Raw genomic sequence first — 13,077 nt, forward strand, 5'->3', positions numbered from 1 at the left:
TCAGAATGTCTATTTGGATTGCCTTAGTTTTAGTTTTATATCATTTCCCCACTGCCTGGTTGAGTGGGGTTTTTCGAGACGGCATCTAGGAGGGACTGCAGCCTCTTGCCAGTCATTTGTGTTCAGTTTGTAAAAGATTGCAGTGTGGGAAGATGAGGGATTTCTTAGCAAATTTGAGGGCTAAGCATGCTTAGAATAGGGAGTGCATATTAGGGGCTATGGTTACCCTGTCTAGGGTGTAGAAACAATAATGGCCTGAAAATAACTGGAACTTTACAGGTAGGCTATGTTCCGATGTCTACTTGCATGGCAAATTTTTGTAAATAAAGCAAACCGCTAAAATTAATACACATATGATAACTTCATAACCTGTGAAAGGATTCTTGATTCTGTTCATCTGCTCCTGTGTAGCCAAGAAGGGTGGCCTCCCTGCTCTTTGGACAGAGGGGAAAATGTCATTACATTGTCCAAGGTTGGAGGTAGAGAAGGAAAAGGTGCAAAACTGAACCAGAAAATTAAGATGTGATTTGCCTGGCTATGCAGTGTGGCAGAAGTATGTGAATAACAAGACTGGCTTAAATTGTACATAAACCCAACATTCGGCCCACTACATTATGCCTCACTGTATGCCAGCCTTTCTTAACATTTTTACCCCAGAGGAACTCCTAGAACAGTTTTAGGTATTGGGGAACACTAAAATCAAATTATTGGGGGCAATGAGAAAAAAACCCTACCCCTTATTTATTTTTTGGTATGTTCTACAACACACCTCACTGAATGCCAACCTTTCTCACCTTTTTTTACCCCAGATGAACCCCTAAATTAGTTTTAAGGTATTGGTGAAGCCTTACTAAAATCAATTCATTGGGTGCCAATGAGAAAATAACACTTTACATTGGTGGCCAGTAAGAAGAATGGAACCCTTACAGCGGTGGTCAGAATGCCACACCTACAGACAGCTAAAAAAAAACATTGGTGGCACATTGTTGGCTCTGCCAAGTGGGGTTGTTGTTGGAACTATGCAGGCACCATCAAATGGAAGGTCAATCAGCCACAGTTTAAGGGACCCCCTAGCAACCATTGAAGGAACCCTAGTTGAGAATGACTGCTGTGTTGCGTTGTGGTCAGTAAGTAAAATGGAACCCTTACAGTGGTGGTCAACATGCCACACCTACAGACGGCTAAAAAGATCAGTGGCGTTGGCCCTGGATTTATTCAGGCACCCTCGAATGGGAGGTCAATCAGCCACAGCTGTTCACCCTCATGCCTTGCTGTATGCCGGAGGAACCCCTAAAATAATTTTAAGGTATTGGGGAACCCTTACTAAAATCAATTCATTGGGGGGCAATGGGAAAAATACCCCTTACATCATTGTTTAGTAAGAAGAATGTAGCCTTTACAGTGGTGCCACACCCACAGACACCCACAGACAGCTGAAAAGATCATTGGTGTCACACCATTGGCTCTACCAAGTGGCATTGGTGCTGGAACAATGCAGGCACCATCAAAAGGGAGGTCAATCAGCCACAGTTTAAGCAACCTTCGAAGGAACCCTAGGGTTTTAAGGTATTGGGTAACCCCTACTAAAATCAATTCATTAGGGGTCAATGGTAAAAATACCCCTTACATTGGTGGTCAGTAAAAAGAATAGAACCCTTACAGTGCTGGTCAGAATGCCACACCTACAGACAGCTAAAAAGATCGTTGGTGTCACACCTTTGGCCAAAAACACCAAGTGGCGTAAGAAGAATACAACCCTTACAGTGGTGGTCAGAATGCCACACCTACAGACAGCTAAAAATATCATTGGTGTCACACCTTTGGCCCAAAACACCAAGTGGCATTTGAGCTGGAACTGCGCAGGCACTATCGCATGGGAGGTCAATCCTCCACAGCTTAAGGGACCTTTAGCAATCTTTGAGGAAACCCTGATTGAGAATGGCTGCTGTATAGAATTGTGCTCAGTAAGAAGAATGGAACCCTTACAGTGGTGGTCAGAATGCAACACCTATAGACAGCTAAAAGGGTAATTGGTGTCACACCACTGGCTCTGCCAAGTGACGTTGATGCTGGAACTATGCAGGCACCATCAAATGGGAGGTCAATCAGCCACAGTTTAAGGGAGCCCTAGTAACCTTTGAAGGAACCCTAGTTGAGAATGGCCACTGTATAGAGTTTACTTAAAGCAGAATCAAACCCTCCCATCCTTTTCAGCCATCTTAGCCTCTGTTTGATCTGCAACTACCAAGGTGCTGCACGTGACCAGTTAGGACACCTGCCCTTTGATGGTTTGACAGTTTGGTTGAGAACACAAGCAAATGTTACAGTTAGCATTCCCGGCAAGCCAGAACGTAACTGAAACCGTTAAATCGATGGGTTTAGATCTGCTTTAAGCAACTAATATTTTTGTGAATTCTTTACAAAGTTTCTAACCTAGAGATCCTGCAGTAAAAGTACTTCTAGCTGCTAGTTGACAGGTAAAAAATTATGAAAGTCACAACAAATTGTTTCTCTTAGAAAATTACCTGCAGTGATGCCAAACCTACTGAACTCTAGATTTGGGGTTTACATACACTTTTAAGAGAACTACAAATCTTATTTTGTAATTCGGTATTTAGCTGGTTGCATGTATATCTAATACAGGGGTGCACCATTAACATCATTAACAACCAAGAAAATTTTAATCTAATTACAGAAATATTAATACATTTTTGTCCCGGTTTAATTGCAGCTGGGCAGGGTGATGTCTACTATAATGCTGCGTACACACGAGCGGACTTGCCAACGGGCTATGCCGATAGAAAAAGTCCGATGGGGCATACACATGGTCGGAATGTCCGACCAAAAGCTCCCATTGGACTTTTTCTGTCGGGAAGTCCGGCCGTGTCTACGCGGCATAAGATGTAGACATTTCATAATATGGCATAAAAATTTGGGGGAAGAAATAACATTCTTGCCAGTGCAACAAGTCTTGCAAATTAACACAATTGCATTTCTCATGATCGATAAAAGGCAGGATATCCTCACAAAATGGACAAAAAAAATGCAAAGCATTACTCACATAGCTCCAAACGGTCCCTGATTTCGAGGAACTGTCCCTCTGTCTCTCTTTTTTGTCCCTCATTTTGGTCTGATCTATACAGTTGTATATTAAATTAACTACTAAAAAGCGTTTCCCAGTGCTAAAACTTTCTAAATGGCTGCATTTTTAAATTCAAAAAGCCAGTATAAAGGAATAGTAATAGTAAAAAAAAACACTTGTGGGGCGTGACAGGGGGTGTGTCCTATACCTACACACTTTTGTTAATAGGTGTCCCTCATTCCCATCTCAGAAAGTTTGGAGGTTTGTACTCACCCTTTCCCTATTCCAGTGCTGCCCTTCCAATCTTGCTAACTGGTCTTCTTCAGAGTTTGGATGACCCTGAGCGCCATTCAACCCCCTCCATGTGAGCCCAGGCTGTTGCTGACACACTTATGTAGGGGGTGTGCCATCATGTAGCCTGGGACTCACAATAAAACGCTGCATAGATCGGAGCTCACACTTCATAGGGTGAGCATTATGCCTCATACACACGAGCGGACTTTTCGACCGGACTGGTCCAATGGACCGAGTCCGGCAGACAATTCTACTGTGTGTGGGCTTCATCGGACCTGCAGCGGACTTTTTCGGTCGAAAAACCTGACGGACTTTAGATTTGGAACATGTTTCAAATCTTTACGTCAGAACTCCGCCGGACCCAGTTCCTATCGAAAAGTCCGCTCGTCTGTATGCTAGTCCGACGGACAAAAATCGACACTAGAGCAGCTATTGGCTATCAACTTCCTTATTTTAGTCTGGTCGTAGGTCATCACGTACGAATCCGTCAGACTTTGGTGTGATTGTGTGTAGGCAAGTCCGTTTGTTCCGAATGTCCGTCGGAAGTCCACAGAAAGTCCGTCGGAGAGACCGTCCGACCTGTCCCGTCGAAAAGTCCGCTCGTGTAGTAGGCGGCATTAGTTTATTTAGGGAAGAAGCTATTCAAGGAAAGGGGTTCAGAGAAGGGTATGGGGGAAGGGGAGGCATACAGACAGGGGTGAGCTCCAACTGGAGTTCTGCTTTAAAATAGAAGGTGCCAAAATGTTGTGTATTTCACTTTTGTCTACCTGCCAGTTGCACTATCAAATAATAAAAAAAATAAAGGAAATAAACACATTTTTGGTTTTAAGAACCTGGTTCATTTTTAAGGCCAAACATTATTTGAAATCTGCTGGCAGTGTGGATCTAGGCTTTATAAAGTATATCTCTAAAATAAAAATACTAAATAAAAAATGATTTAGTAAAACAATATGTTACTAAAACTAAATTAAGTGACATTTCGTCATGTACGGGTGAATTAAAAAAAAAAAGAAGGACACTCCAACTGCACCTGATTAGTGCAAAGGCAAGCTCGCCAAGTAAAAATGACTTTTTTAATAAAAAAAACCCTTTACATGTAAATACCTCCTTTCCCTTTGATATTTAAAATGTAACTACATAAAGTAAAAAAAATAACAAATATTCCCTACTACAGGTTCAGATGAGATACATAAAGAAAATGTGACTTAACCATTTAAGTGTAATCTTTGATGAACAATAAGCCTACGTGACTAAAATAACCACATTTTGGGTTGATGGCCCCTGAGTGGAGATACTTCATCACCATTCAGACCTCAATTAGAAAGGGACTCACAGCCAATGGGTTATACTGGGAAATATATATCCACTACCCGCTAAGACCTGAGATCGCAGAAGCTGATACAGGGTAGCCTCCTGGTGCCAAATTCCTTTCTGAGTTTCTGAGATGTCATGTGAGCAAATTCCAAGAAGCCTAGAAGATGGGAACCTGTCCCTACCATCAAAGGGCCACTTAGATGTATTGGCCCACTCCGGGCCCAAGGTTGTTAGGCTGGCCAAAGGTGCCTCATTTATTTTCAATCAGCCAGCAGGCTGATCAAATTAAAAGAACAAATGTATTCCCTCATCCACAGCTTTTGCTGCAATGCTCACCTTCAATCTAGTCATTGGAAGAGTATCAGGATTGTTGGTGAATGTCTTCTTTGACGAGTTGCATGCACAACATGCCATATGCCTAATCAACATAGCTTTACCATAAGGATAAGGATCTTTATTTTACCAATGTGACTGTAATTTTCCCATTTCATTGGACTTGGCTGAAAACAACTGTCACTTCTGTTTAAATAAGGTCCTTTATCCCAATGTGTTAGCTTTTTGAATTGACCCTATTGTCTCTTTTATCTATGGATACAAGGTCGGCCTATCGGGAGAGCCTGCAACAGAGTGCCAACGCAGTGGAACATTTAGGCAGCAGGGACATAGTGTTGTCACCATCTAACAGGAAGTGCCCGCACAGGGTCATTCATGGCAGGATCACCAGGTATTAGTTTCAGGAAAGCCGCAGATTTAAAGATATTGAGAATTAATTTGAAATGACATCAACACATTAAAGCTTATGCAAGAATATTGTGACACATTCAGTTACAAATTTAAATGAATAGGTTTTAAATTTAAGCTGTACAATACAAATGTAGAGCCTAAAGGCAAGCAGTCACTTCCAGCGCTATGAGGTCTTCTGTGGTAAAAAGTAGCAAGAACAGCAGTATTCCGAAACTGGCACAGATGCTGCCCTCCTCAGATGGGGTAATCCGATTGATACTACAAAAACAAAAGAAAATGGAATGGGCACGCACCTAGTGCGTTACCAAAAAAACCCCAAACATTTATTCAATAATAAAATCAATAAAAAGTGGGTACTCACAAAATGGCAACTATCAATGAGCCATAAAACCACACAATGTTGAGCAGTGCGGACACACAGATGCCGTTTCACATCAAGGGGTATTTACTGACGCGTTTCGGGGGAGCACCCCATTCCTCAGAGCTAAGCTGATGAAAGGGGTGCACCCCCCGAAACACGTCAGCTTTTATACCCCTATATGTGAAACGACATTTGTGTGTCCGCACTGCTCAACATTATGTGGTTTTATGGCTCATTGATAAATGTAGACCCTAAATCAGGACATAAAATCTATTGTTTTTTATGGAATATCCTTATTTGTATCACCATCTTAAACATGTATATTATGGACAGAGAGCAGAGGTTACACACCAGGCTGGTGGTATCTTGTAACATTTGCAGGCACTGTTGTGTGATCTCTCATTGATGAAAATATACAAGATAATAAATTTTCTTTAAAGCATCAGAAATGTAAGTAGTCTGGTGAGTTTGGGTATACAGTGTATTGGTGCAGGTCCACAGTGTCTCTGGGAGAGCCTTGCATAGCAAATAGGAATCATTTGATAACAACTCTGTCACGGAATTCCCTGTCTAGGTGAGAGGACATAGAATATAGGCTAATGTACACTACTGTATAGCCAATAGTTTGTGGACAGCTGACCAAAACACCTAGTCATCCAAGTCCAAAAGCATGGAGTTGCCCCTCTTTACAGCTGTAGAAGTGTTCACTCTTCTGGCAAGGTTTTCCTAATGATTTGGGAAGGTGTCTTGAAAAACAACATTTTGAGGTCAGGTACTAATTATGAATGAGAAGATCTGGCTCACAATCGGGTTTCTAACATAGCCCAAATGGGCCCAGTAGGGTTAATGGCAGGGCTCTTTGCAGGCCACTCGAGTTCCTCCACACCAAGCTCCTCAAACCATGTTTTTATGGATTTAGCTTTGTGCACAGTCATGCCTGAACAGAAAAGGTCCTCCTCAAACTGTTACCAGAAGGTTGGATTAGCGCACAATTGTCTAAAGACGCTTTGTATGCTGTAGCATTAACAGTACCCTTCACTGGAAACACCTGAACTCATTTAGAAGGGTACCTGCATATTTTTTTTTGACAGGTAGGTGTGATGGTTGGAAATCCACAAACCTTTGACCGTAAAGTGTTTCACTTACTTTATCATTACAGCAGCTATCTATTCAAGAATTTTTAACATGAACGTTATCCACTTTTAAACATACAAGCTCTGTCTAAGAGCATAAACTACAAGACGTCCACCAGAAACGCTTCTCTGTGCACCTCTCTAATTCAGTATTGCCTGCTGAATTGTTCCCATTGCACACTAGCGATGGTAGTTGGGCAGACTTAGCCCAGAATTTAGGGAGATCATGCCCGTCGTAAGAAAAAGATACTAGACCAGGAAGGCATACAGTAGAGGTTCTAGCTAATAAGGGTAATAGCAACTGTGGTCCTCAGCAAGTTTGATCTAGGATTACGTTACTGGCCACCTGGACAGGGCTTTATCATAATGGGTGGCATTCCTATATGGTTGGACTTTTTAAGGGTAAGTTTAAGAAGTATGGGGTTTTACAAACGTGTATTCCTTGAACATGTGGTAAAGCAATATATATATCCTGGTCTGAAGCACAGTGAAAATCACAGAGAACAGGGGAAAAGGCAATATATAAGACAAAAAAAAATAAAAAAATTATCTACAACAAAATGGCTTCATTCATTCATATCTACATTTTGTGCCCCTCAGGTCAACTGTCTTGTGCCACAGCCTTCCTGTCCCTGTTTGTTGGCTATGCTTAGTTGACACTAACAAGATCAGAAGGTGCACCAAAGCTGAAAGCTGCCCACTTTGCATTAATTGACCTAGAACTCATGATAAGAGTAGGACTGGTGACCTAGTCTTCTTGAAGGTTACTTCAAGGAGGCAGTCTGAAACCTTTTCTTATACAGTACATAGAAAGGTGTTACCCCAACCACCATCAGATTCACTCTTTTTGATCTTAGGCCATCATGAACGCACCCCTTGAGGGTGCATCTTCACACCGAATTGGGCTGAAAGTACTCCTGGAAAGAACAGCACTTACTCAGTTCTGGAAAAAGGACTGCCCAGGAAGAGAAGAAGGACCTGTGATATCACATGACCAACCTAAAGATTGAAATATTTTAAGTCTGTGAAGGTTCTCATTTCTCCAGGCCATATCTAGTTGTAGTTATTCACATCCAACTGGAATTGTTCTGTAATGTTGAAGATGTTTCTTAGCTCATCCAAGCCACATCTTCAGAAAATAAGGCTAATTGAAAGAGACTAAAGCAGGCCATAGCCGGCCGAGATTCGAGCCATGTATGGGCAAGCAGATTTTACCCAAGTTGATCGATCAATCAACTTGGGTACAACCAGCCTGTCAAGATTTTATATGCAAATATTGCTAGTGACTATAGCCTCTAGCAATATTCACTGAGAAAATTCCCGGCCAGGACGGCTTACACCCCCCCCCCCCCTTTGGGAGAATGCAATAGCCCTGGGAGGGTTTCCGAATAGCGTGGGTTGCGGGAAAGAAAGTCGCACCATCTATTGCCAGCTTAACTACGACTGGATAAGATTTAAAATGTGTAGAAGAAGTGGCTTTTATAAGCTATGGAATATCTTTAGCTTTACAGAACAGGTCAAGCTGAAAGTAAATAAATACTACTAGATAAGATTGTAAGTGTGTTTAATAGGTATAATAGGGTTCTCAAAAAATTAGGTCTAGGGTAGCTTCAGGGAGGCTGGTAGACATACTAATCTGATTTCCAGACAAAGTAAATGAAACAGGATTTATAAGTCAACTTATCCTAATATCAAGAGGATGTTTACCAGTGCTTTTTATTTTTTTCCCCAAACCTTTATTGGATGTAAGTAGGGTTTTTTTTTTACAATAAACAAATGTATGCAGTAATCATAAACTCACCCTAATTTTAAAATACAACAATCATAAATTATTATACGAGAACTCTAAGCAACAGATTCCATTTATTCTATATAATAGTGTCATGTTATAACATGGATATATTCTGTGAACACCAATAAAAAAATAAAAAATAAAAAAAAGGTAATTGAATGAATGACTTCAACATCTATAGCTGAAAAATTAGCAATGCATATTTCTGTGAAGTCATCTACAGTGGACGGGGTAACACAGTGTTCAACAATTAGTATAGCAGCATTTGTGGCTCAGTATAGGATGTCTAATAAATTAAATATTTCTAATCTACACTACAAAGAAAAAAATGCGGGATTTTGTTGCATATATTTCCTGTGGTCTGACAGAAAATGAAACTTTTATACAAAGCATTTCCAATCTAAGCGTGCATTGAACTAATTGCTAATGGTGCAAATTTCAGTGTTATTTTTGGTAGTTCAGATTCCCAAAAGGCTTCTGGGAGAAAGGAACCAAAGGCTGCTCCATAGGCTATTATCTGCTTCTTCTTTTCCCCGAGCACCCTTAGTTTAACTGCCAATGCCACCAGGTCCCATTCTTTTATCTTAGTAATCTTGGTAAGATTTTTAAAAGAAGGTAGCTCAGGCTTTTTTTTTGGCACCACATTTGCATTGGGAAGGGCATCCCAAACCATTCTGCACAATTTGGTGTCATTTGCTGTTCTATAATACACACTTTTGGAGCATGGTTTGGATCCCCATTGACTTCAGTGGGTCTTACATTTCAGAAATTTAGAATTTCGAAAATGTACAAATTTTGACTTCCATGGGACGTTCGGTTTGGAAATTCTCAATTTTGAAAAGGTATACATTTTAGATTTCCTGTAGAATTTTGATTTGGAAGTTATGAATTTTGAAAATGTACAAGTTTTGACTTCCATCAGTCTTTCGTTTCAGAAATTTAGAATTTCGAAAATGTACAAATTTTGACTTCCATGGGACTTTTGGTTTGGAAATTTAGAATTTCAAAAAGGTACAAATTTTAGATTTCCATCGGTCGTACGTTTCAGAAATTTAGAATTTCGAAAATGTACAAATTTTGACTTCCATGGGACTTTTGGTTTGGAAATTTAGAATTTCGAAAATGTCCAAATTTTGACTTCCGTGGGACTTTTGGCTTGTAAATTTAGAATTTGGCAAATGTACAAATTTTGACTTCCATAGGACTTTTGGTTTGGAAATTCAGAACTTCAATTTGCACATTTTTTAAAAAGTTTGGTCAGGCCACAACTGATTGACGTTTTAAACAGTTTACTCATCCCTAATGTGTATATATATATATATATATATATATATATATATATATATATATATATATATATATATAGTCTTTGTAAATCTATTTTATTAGTAATGTAGGATTTGCCAGGAATTCTATGCACCTTTATAAACAAAGAAAAAACAAAAACATTCTAAGACCTGCTGGTAGAGATGTCTACTGTTCTAGGGATTGAAAACAATTCCTTTGTTAATTGTAGGCATGCTCCTTATTTTCCCAGAAATCTATTAGTACCCTTGCTTTGTTTTTCTCAATGCGTAACCCCCAAATTAAAAAAAAAAAAAACAACTGCAGGGTATAGGTGAAACAAGCTTAGTAATAATTAGGGTAAGCTTTTTATGTTTTCTTTTTGTTTTTTTAAATTATAATACTTATTGAGTTCTCATCCAAGTCTTATAGTTATAAGCTGATGACCCTGCAACTCTACTTGAGCCATCTACTTTGGATTCTTATTCAGACTTAGCTTTTGTCAAACTCCTAGAATTTTTTTTTTGTTTTTACATTTGCATATATTTTAAATTGATAAGCTAATTCTCTTCCATACAGAAAACAAGGAGATAAGAAGGAACCATAGACAATAAGAAAGGCCAGGGAAGAGGCAAAAGGTAGGCTTGTTTGGTTATGGGAATTATTTTCAATTCTAGAAAAGTTTTATTTATGATACGCTATAATTTTTTTTCACAAATTCTACTCCTGAATAATTTTTCTAATTTTGTCAACACATTCTTTGTAAACAAATCTTTCAAAAAATTTTCTTTCAACATTTTTAGTCAATTACATATTCCTCATATTAAGGAGAACCCAACAAATATCTTCAGCATTCCAATACCCAAATACCTTAGCGTATACCAATAATATTATTTTTATCATTTAAAAAAAATCTCTTAGCATGTTTTATTGAAAGGCTCATTTTTGTAAAATGGTATGTATAAAATATCAAGCATTTGTAGTAGAAACTACTAAAGCCTATCCTTGCCCCCTAATTTTGACTAGCTGCCTTTTTTTTTTTTTTTTTTTTACTACTTGCGGATACGAGTTTTACTGTGGACAGCACTACACTACATGAATACCCCAGTGCTTTGGTTTTAAGGACGTATCTACAATAGCTAATACACACATCCCAAGATTGGCAAAATCATGCCATAGGTTAGGCGGTATGTAATAGCTAGACCAATAAATTCTGAAAACTTTGTAAAACTTTGTAAACAACAATTTACACCCATTAAGTATTAATGAGTCGTAACGTACACTCATTAGGTTCAGTTGTTCAGGTATTATATTAGGTAAGTATGTCTAATTAGCAAAGTTAGAAAAAAATAACTCAGACAGTATCATTTTGAAAAAATATAAAACCATCTGTAATCACTGTGCCCCCTCCTCAAGAGGCAGGCAGCAAGTATCTACACATTTTTTTTGTTGAAATATGAGCAAGGGTGAAGGGAATGGAGGAGATCTTAAATGGGTCAGGGCCCAACAGTTAGGTAATGCCTCCCCAGAATGTCTTTTTTTTTAAATCCTCAAAAGACATTGATTTCAGTTCATTGATGCAGTCCTGCTGTAGTAACATTAGCTTACAGTATTGCTGGTCTCTATATCATGTACACTAGGTAGCCAAAATTTATGGACATCTCATTATCACTATTATCACTACTAACTATTTTAACTTGTTGGACATCCCATCCAAAATATGGAGTTGCCTCCTACTTTTTTTTTTTTTTTTTACTTTAACGGCCTTAACCCTTTTGGGAAAGCTTTTCACAAAATTTTGGAGGGTGTCTTTTGTAATCTTTGCCCATTCAGCCCAAGAAGTATTTGGCAGGTCAGGTACTGAAGTTGGATGGGAAAGCCTGCCTCAGGATTGGAGTTTCAATTTATCCCAAAGGTGTTCAGTAGAGCTGAGGTCAGGGTTCTGTGAAGGCCACTCACCCAACTGGTCAAGCCAAGTCTTTATGGAGCTGGATCATCAGATAATTTATCTCATAGTAAACTTTCCTGTTTTTTATTTATTTTTTTTAAGCTTTACAACTAGGGGTTCACCGCTATATCGGGTGGTGAAAATTATCAGCTTAAAATAGGGTTATTGGTGTTTTGCCGAGAAAAAAAAAAAAAGGTCTCAACTCTATCGGGAAAGCTTTTCACAAGATTTTGGAGTGTGTCTTTAGGAATGTTTTTCCCATTTAGCCAAAGTAGTATTTGGCAGGTTAAGTCCGGATGTTGGATGGGAAGACCGGCCTCAGGATTGGAGTTTTCATTCATCCCAAAGCTGTTCAATAGAGCTGAGGTCAGGATTCTGTTAAGGCCCTCACTCCACTGGTCAAGCCAAGTCTTTATGGAGCTGGATCAACAGGTTGGCTGAAAATAGGGTTATCTGTGTTTTGCTGATAGAAAAATAAATAAATAAAAAAGGTGCCAATAATGGCATTCTGCGTCCCATTGACTTCAATGCGAAATCACGTCTCATTGATTTCAGTGCAAAAACATTAATTAAATTAGATTTTTTTAAACTGTCCATTTCAGTTTTCAGCCAAGTTGTTTTGGCCACTGTAATCCCACTGTGTGTCACTAAAAAACGACAAAACCACAAAAAGGTTACTAACAAAAGGGTTACCTTTTTCGATTTTTACAGTGGTGCAGGTATATAGGAGTTTTTACATGTTCTGATTGGTTTAGTGGCTTGATCAGGGAATGAAGCAACTGTTTAAATAGTTTTGTAGAGTGTCTGGATCAATTATGCAATCCAAGAACTTCAAAACTCAGTGAATCTCGAGATTCCATGAATTTTGTGGTTTGAGCTGCCATTAGTGGCCTAGGCCATCCATTACTTTTTTGTGTAATGCTGAAACTATGGCGCCAGTAAACATACGTGTTCCTTTTGGGTAATCCCTGTTTGACCTTAAATGGCAATACTAACTTAGGTAAACTTAACACCCCCACCCTGGAAAGGGTCATCTTTTTAGGCAATATCGGACACAAAGGAGTAGAAAATTTGACATTGTATTATTTTATATTATTTTATGTACAATGTAAGTAATGAACGAAG

General features: G+C 39.1%; 1 protein-coding gene across 2 annotated transcripts in view; it reads left to right on the forward strand.

The window, feature by feature from the left end:
• TMEM35A (transmembrane protein 35A) overlaps positions 1 to 13,077 on the forward strand; it is a 269,462-nt gene that overhangs the window by 22,652 nt on the left and 233,733 nt on the right. For both annotated transcript variants that reach the window (XM_073600622.1, XM_073600626.1), the window contains exon 2: positions 10,584 to 10,642. The gene's annotated coding sequence lies outside the window, so the exon portion shown is untranslated. The remainder of the gene's footprint in view (positions 1 to 10,583; positions 10,643 to 13,077) is intronic.

Source organism: Aquarana catesbeiana, linkage group LG09 (assembly GCF_042186555.1).
Source record: "Aquarana catesbeiana isolate 2022-GZ linkage group LG09, ASM4218655v1, whole genome shotgun sequence".
Taxonomy (NCBI): domain Eukaryota; kingdom Metazoa; phylum Chordata; class Amphibia; order Anura; family Ranidae; genus Aquarana; species Aquarana catesbeiana.